The sequence below is a fragment of the Frankliniella occidentalis genome, unplaced genomic scaffold (genome assembly GCF_000697945.3).
Source record: "Frankliniella occidentalis isolate FOCC.00 unplaced genomic scaffold, Focc_3.1 Scaffold96, whole genome shotgun sequence".
Lineage (NCBI taxonomy): Eukaryota > Metazoa > Arthropoda > Insecta > Thysanoptera > Thripidae > Frankliniella > Frankliniella occidentalis.
The window spans coordinates 238,647-245,346 of NW_026267225.1; the positions used below are offsets into that span (position 1 = coordinate 238,647).

A 6,700-nucleotide genomic window follows, 5' to 3' on the forward strand; every position below is an offset into this window, starting at 1 on the left:
CCCCATCCCCTCAAGCCCCTTCCCTCACCGACGCCCACCTCAACGACTTCATCAATCTTTTGAAGGAAAAGCCAAGAACATGGTCGGCTATCCCGCCCCACACACTACTCCTTTTGGTGTAAAAATGGAGGAATGTCCAGGTCGTCAACCATGTCGTCAACTCAACGGTTGAGGGTCCAAAACTTGTCCCTGATCAAAGACGGCTTGCCGAACTGCGAGGGAACCAAGAAAGCAGCGACATTATTTAGAATTTTAATCAAAACTGAGGTTGTCCTTATATTTGTGATTTCGCCTGCAAAGTGTATGAATCAGTAGTGTGCGTACCTGTCCCTTCGTGGTATTTTTGCTGCCTGGGCCTTGACCTTGCTCACCGCCGTCCGGCGTCCACGCACTCACACACACACACACTCACACTCACTTCTTCCCTTGTTCTCCGTGGCGAAAGTTTTTCCGGTGTCACATTCGATCTTTTGCTGACCCGCACACATACACGGGCACACTCACACTGCCGCACGCACACATGGGCCATTCACGTTGGCACAATGGGGACTACTAGCTGGCCGTGACGAGGCCGCCGTCGAGTCGCATTCATCGTCACTGTCTGCGACGAAGAAAGGTAACTCGACGGTATGTTTCCCCCTCGCAGGCCCTCCCCTCCCCTCCCCTCCCCGCGCATCATCCCACTTACCTCTCGGGCGGAGGTCTTCTTGGGTCTGGTCATGGACCCTGTCGGATTAATAGACCGATCAGGAGCCATCATGATTCGTAGGTTGATCGACAGATCGTCTTCTGAAACTAAAGCTACCACTACCGAAAGGAGAGAGAGAGAGACGGAGAGAGAGAAAAAGAGTGAGAGAGAGAGACATGAGAGACTTGAGGTATTTAGGCGGCGGCATTCAATCTCAGATTTGAAACAGCGCTACTAATGCTTCATATACTGCTATTTTTATTATTATTTTTATCGTGAATATTACTAGTATTCTTTTTACTGTTCCTTCTTGGCGAACGTCAAAATTATAGACGTGATTGGCAGGATTGAATAGATCAAAAAGATCATATGGCGGCGGCGTGGTACCCGTCGTCTTTGTACTGTTATCTATCGGCGGTGCTCAGATACCTCCCCGGCGTCTCTCTCTCTCTCTTTCTCTCTCTTTCTCTCTCTTTCTCTCTCTCTCTCTCTCTCTCCCTCTCTCTCTCTCTCTCTTTCCAGCGGGATATCAGGGAGACAAGCTCGGGATAGGGGGTTGGGGGGTAATGGGATACTACTTGTTTTTCTATGCTCGTTGTTTTCACGCTACTCACTCAGCCAATGGCGCCTCCCGAAGGTCCGTCGGCGGCGGCCGGCCTGGCTGCGCCCCGCTTACTGTTACCCCCCCCCTCCCCCACCTCGTTTTTCACTCCCACTCGCCCCGACCCCCCACCCTCTCACCCCTTTGCCCGGTCAGGTGAGATCCGTCACGGCGATCTCTGCCTGACAGCCTACTAGACTCGCTGACTGCACAGGGGGACGCGGGGGTGGACGAGGCGCGAGGGGGGTGCGTGTGGTGGCTTCGGGGTCGACCCTCTGCCGCTGGGGTGAGAGGCGGGGTGGGGGGTCACAGGGTCAGAAACACTCGACATCAGGAAACAAACGCACTTCGGGCTTCGGGACACCGCGGGACAGATTGATTCAAATTCAAATATAGTGATTCTGTGGCAGAGATGTCAAAGAAAAGCTAGCCAAAATTTCATGTTAAATGAAAATTTTAAAGATAGGTTATTGTCTATTTTAGTTCAAACTGCCTTATCTTCCAGGCGCCAATAACCGGTGATTGTGACCCCCCACCCCTACCCCTCGGGACTGAACGTAATAACGTGGGGGAAGGGGGGGGGGTCTAGGGAGCCGACTGAAAGGTTGGCAGTTTGTGACAAACCCCAAACCTCCTGTGTGAAGGCAACCTGCGGTGCACCCCCATCCGCCCTATCAGCAGAACCTCACCGCGCCTGCTACCTTCGGAAAGGCCTACTACTGCCCGGTAGAGTTATTATCAGCGCGACAATCATTATTGCCTCTTCTCAAAGTACCTATCTGGTTGCCAGGTTTTCGGCTGCGACTTCAGCGTTGGTTATGCTGGGTTTGCAACCGGAAGCCGGGATCAGCATGTATGCTCGGCATCGTGCCCCGGTGGAAGGGCCTAGTAATATGAACGGCTCCGGTCGGATGATGAACCTTGGGAGAAAAGAGGCCTCGTGGTTAGTCAAGTCAAGTGAAGGTACCGCACAGTCGGTGCCGCCGCCGCATGCCGCCTCGACGCCCACCTCGCGGACGGCGGCGGCGTCGCGTCCTCCCCCAGCCCCTGCTGGACGGGCCGCCCGTGGTCGCCTGGCGGGTTCCCGGCGCCGCCGCGGGGAGCGCTGCGAGTCGCGCCGCCCGGCAGCCGCCGCCGCCCGCGCCAGTCCCCGCATCGGAGCCGCGCAGCGCGCACGGTCCGTGAGCGCGCCGCCCGGAGCCCCAGCAGACGACGCGACGAGCCGACGGACGCGAGCCGAACACCGGTGTGTTCAGTGCAAAGTGTTTAGTGTGTGTTTTTGTTGAGCCGCCGACCGCCTCGCGTGCAAGGATTACCGGCGGGTTCACCGCCACCCTGGATACTACCCAGCCGTGTGTTGTTGTTGTGGTGGTTGTTGTTTAGACGACGCCAAACGCTCCCAACCAGCAAGCCGCCTCTTTGGATTAACAGTGCGTGCCAGTGCGTGTGTGTGTGTTGTTGTGTGTTTCTGTGAAAACAAGGAAACCTTTGTGATTTTCCTTTTTATAAAAATCTACGTAAAATTGTTTGTGAATTGGAAGTGTCTTGCGCCGGAATGGCGCTGAGTGCGTGTGACAGTGCATCAGCCTGCCGGTGACGCCCGGCGGAGCAGAAGACCTCATGTCGCGCTGAGCGCGCCCGGCCCCTCACCGCCGTCAGGAGCAACATTCTCACTTTTGGATTACCCTTTCACCAGCGTCCGTCATCATAAACAGGTGGGTTTCCATGAATGAATGAATGAACGCGGCTCTGCGCGCGTCACGCGCCTGACGTGGCGCCTGACAGGCCCGAAGTGGGGACTAACGCCTGAATACTGCAAATTTCAGTTACGTATTCAGAGGTCTATTGGGGTAGGGGGCGGGGGGTAGAGACATGTCACGACTCTTAGTTCTACTTGCTTTATCCAATCTACATGAGGGAGTGTTTCTTCGCATGCGGATAAACGACAGGTATGGTTTAGAAGACGATCCCTGACAATCCTTTCTAATGGGTGCCACCCCCCCCTTTCCCCTCCGCGAGCCCTCCCCCAACAAAAGTGCAACGAACCCAAAACAGCAATAACAAAACGTCACATTTGAAAAGGGGGGCCCTCTCTGTCACAGTCAGAGCCAGTCTCAGCCGCTCAGCCAGCCGCCGCGCGCTCCGCCTGCGCTCGCAGCCAGCCGCGCGTTCGCGTCGTGTGTGGAGATGAGAGCGCCACGAAGTTTCGGTCCCGGCTGAAAGTTTTAGTCCAGGGGTCTCAGACACGCGGCCCACGGGCCACTCGGGCGAGTCTCGGGCCGCAGTGCGGCCCGCTGCGGGCCGCAATGGGAGGCATAGGCGGGCCGCTCCGGGCTGGCCGGCAAGCGACACAGACCGGCAGCGAGCGGGCGTCAGTGCAAGCATGCGTCCGAAAACTGCAGGTGGACGTGAGATGGAGCAGTAGCGCAGTTAGAGCATCTCACTCACACCTGTCGCTTTCGGACGCATACGAGCACAGACGCTCGCTTGCGGCTGGCGTTTGGCAGGCGGTAGATGGACGTCCAGCCCGCTTCCTCTCCTACAGCGCATCTGTCTCTCTCACTCAGCTCGGTGCGGCCCGCTCAGATCGCCCAGTCTGAGACCCCTGTTTTAGTCGCTCGCCCGCTCCGGTCGTCGGCGCATTTTCCACGAATACTTCTCTTTGCGACTGGCCCGGTGTTGTCACCGGCAGCAGCGGCAGCAGCGCGGCGGCGCGCGCGACTGTGCGACGGGAGACGCCGACGCGGATGACAGTCAACTTCGCCGCGTCTGTCTGTCGCTGCGCCGCCCCCTACTCTGCTCCGCGCTCCGCCCCCATCGCTTTTGGACGTGGCGTAGCGTAGCGTACGCGTCGTATCACAGGTCCAGCCTCAACCCTATAAACAGTTTCCGGTAAAGCTGAGAAGATGAAGAAGAGGACGGAAGAATGCGGGGAACTGCGAAAACGGAAAGGGGCTGTTGCAGGCATAGTGATTTCTGCGCGTTATATTCGCGCTTTCCGCATTCCTCTTCATTTCAGCTTTACCGGAATTAATGGTTTATTGTGTCGTGTCGTTTTGAGTGCAAGCGCCACCTTGACCGTTCTGATTGGTGCACTGCGAAAGATTGTGGAAGAGGGTCATGCACGACCTCCGAAACGAAAGTAGGAAAACAACAAACATACTGACTTTGCTGTTTTTAAAATGGTGCTGATTGGCGGCCTTTTCGGTAGGAGAAACCGTTCGATGTATCTAATTTGCGAACTAAGCATTCCGGTGAATTTGAAATGCAGAAGAATGCAGGGAACAAGAAAACGGAAGTCATCATGTTAAAGTATAGCGATTTCCGTTTTCTTCTTCCTCGCATTCTTCTGAAATTTTACTTTACCGGAATGCCTTATTCTCTTACATACCTTAGAGGTTATTAGGTTTCACTAACAAACAAACTAACTAACGAAACAAAACCCGCAAGCCCTACACAGCGCGCGGTTTTCGGTCCGGTTGTCAGGTGTGTGTGTGTGTGGGAGGGGGGGGGGGCTGTGGGTTGCTTCCATACAGGGGTTTTGTTCAGTGAATTTCCACCTCTCAGGCGGCTTTCTAGGGCTGACCGCGGGGGCCGACTACCCGCCTGTCGCTCCCCTTTAGAACCGCGCCTGAAGGTACCAGGTAGCGAGCTTTAGGAACAAAAGCGGAAAGCGGTTAACAAGGCGTCTCACCGCGCCCGTGGGGGAGGCAATGAGTCAGTCACAGAGACAGGCTGCTTCATTGAATCCCAACGCCGGAAGTGAGCGGTAGAATGAAGGGGAGATGATAACAACAAAACCGGAACCAGAGCGCGGTCGTGGTATGAGAAATTTCCGTCGTGGTGCCGCGCAGGAGAATCACGTCGTATATATTTCACACATACTTCTGGGGTCGATAGGCGCATTCGACAGCTGTTTAACCAAAAGAGCAGCAGGCGGGGCACCGACCACAAGAACAAGACCAGGCAGTCCACACTACGAAAGTTGTTGTTATCTGCGCCTGGGCGCGCCCGGGGATGCACCGCGACGCGTGGGAAAGTTGAGCGCCGCAAGTTGGCACCGCCAGCGGCCTGCTGCGCCCGCGGCGCACCCCGGATCTCCCGAATTTCCCCGCATTTCTCGCCTCTGTTGCGTTCCTCAGACGATATCGACGCGACGCCGGAGAGAGAAGGGGGAAGCACGCCACCAGAGAGGATCATTACGGAGCGCCAGGATTTGCGCGACTTCCATGTGTCCCGTGTCCCCATCTCAGATACAGTTTCCCCCAAAAGTTGCTGAGTTTTGTCTGCTGCGAACAGGTAAACAAATACTTAAATAAATGTTTGCATTGGAAAAACTAAAGTATGCGAATGCCGGAACACTTGGGAGTGTGAAAGCCACTCGTACACACGTGGAGCAGGCACAAGTGTGTGTGAATTTTAAAGGGAAATTCACACTTTTACTCCCACACGTGTTCGAATGGGCATGCACACACCTACTACACTTGTGTTTCTAGTGCGAGGAGTGCATCCGAAATGGGGACCAGAAGTTTACGGGAGCTCGGCTTCATGCCACTCCAGCTGTTTCCTGTTTCTCGGTCTAATTCCAACACATTTTTTCCTGTTTATCCTTTCAACTCTCGTAAATTCTGTTGCGTATCCGCAGTTGCGGAGGACTTTCAGCGCACAAGTTGAGTTTGCCCTGCCTACCAGTCCAGCCTGCAGCCAGGAATCCATTTGGTTCCATATCCGTCTCGCCCTTCATCTGTTAAGTGAATTCCCGCGATATTCTTTGTTTTTGTTGTTGGTTTCGGCTGCGGCCGCTTCGAGCGTAAACTAGGCAAAACTGGACGAGTTACACCGTTCGCGCCCCTTCTCGGTCTCACGGTTCGCTTTAAGAGGAAAAGGGGAAAGAGTATCCGATCCGCTCCGATTCGGTTCGTTCTTCCTCCCGCCCCATCCTGTTGCACCGTCGCAGTGCTATGGTGTACGGCCGCCCTGTCGAAGTAGCGTGAAATTAAAAAACAACAGACATGATACACTTGAGTTGGGAGAGGGGCGGAAAAAATGAGAGGAAGAGAGAAACAGAGACGGGGAAAAAACAGAAAAGATGGTGAACAAGGCCTGGTGACAATTCCTTTTTTGGGCCGTTAGGTTTTGCTGACGAGGACGACAGACGACGAGTATGGTGCTCGGAGCCTGCCCTCCTCTTCACCCGATGGGCATATTTTAATTTTTTTATTTTAAAAAAAATTGTATGAAGACGGCGGGAGGGGTGTTTCCGAGGTGGACAGCCCGCGCGCCCAGCATTGGCGGTGGCGCTTAGCCCACTCGAGGATATGGCTCTGTGCGGCCAGCCCGCGGGCGCCTGGGCGTGCGCCGACGGCGCCCTCACTATCGATTGCTGCGACTGTTTTCGCACGCCCCCCGCG

At 55.2% G+C, this 6,700-nt stretch overlaps 2 protein-coding genes across 2 annotated transcripts in view; both read left to right on the forward strand.

Annotated features, from left to right (window-relative positions):
- The window catches only part of LOC127749812 (irregular chiasm C-roughest protein-like), a 324,666-nt gene that overhangs the window by 40,326 nt on the left and 277,640 nt on the right, over positions 1-6,700 (forward strand). The window lies entirely within an intron of this gene.
- LOC127749813 (uncharacterized) overlaps positions 2,429-6,700 on the forward strand; it is a 293,401-nt gene continuing 289,129 nt past the window's right edge. The window contains exon 1 of the mRNA XM_052269578.1: positions 2,429-3,004. The gene's annotated coding sequence lies outside the window, so the exon portion shown is untranslated. The remainder of the gene's footprint in view (positions 3,005-6,700) is intronic.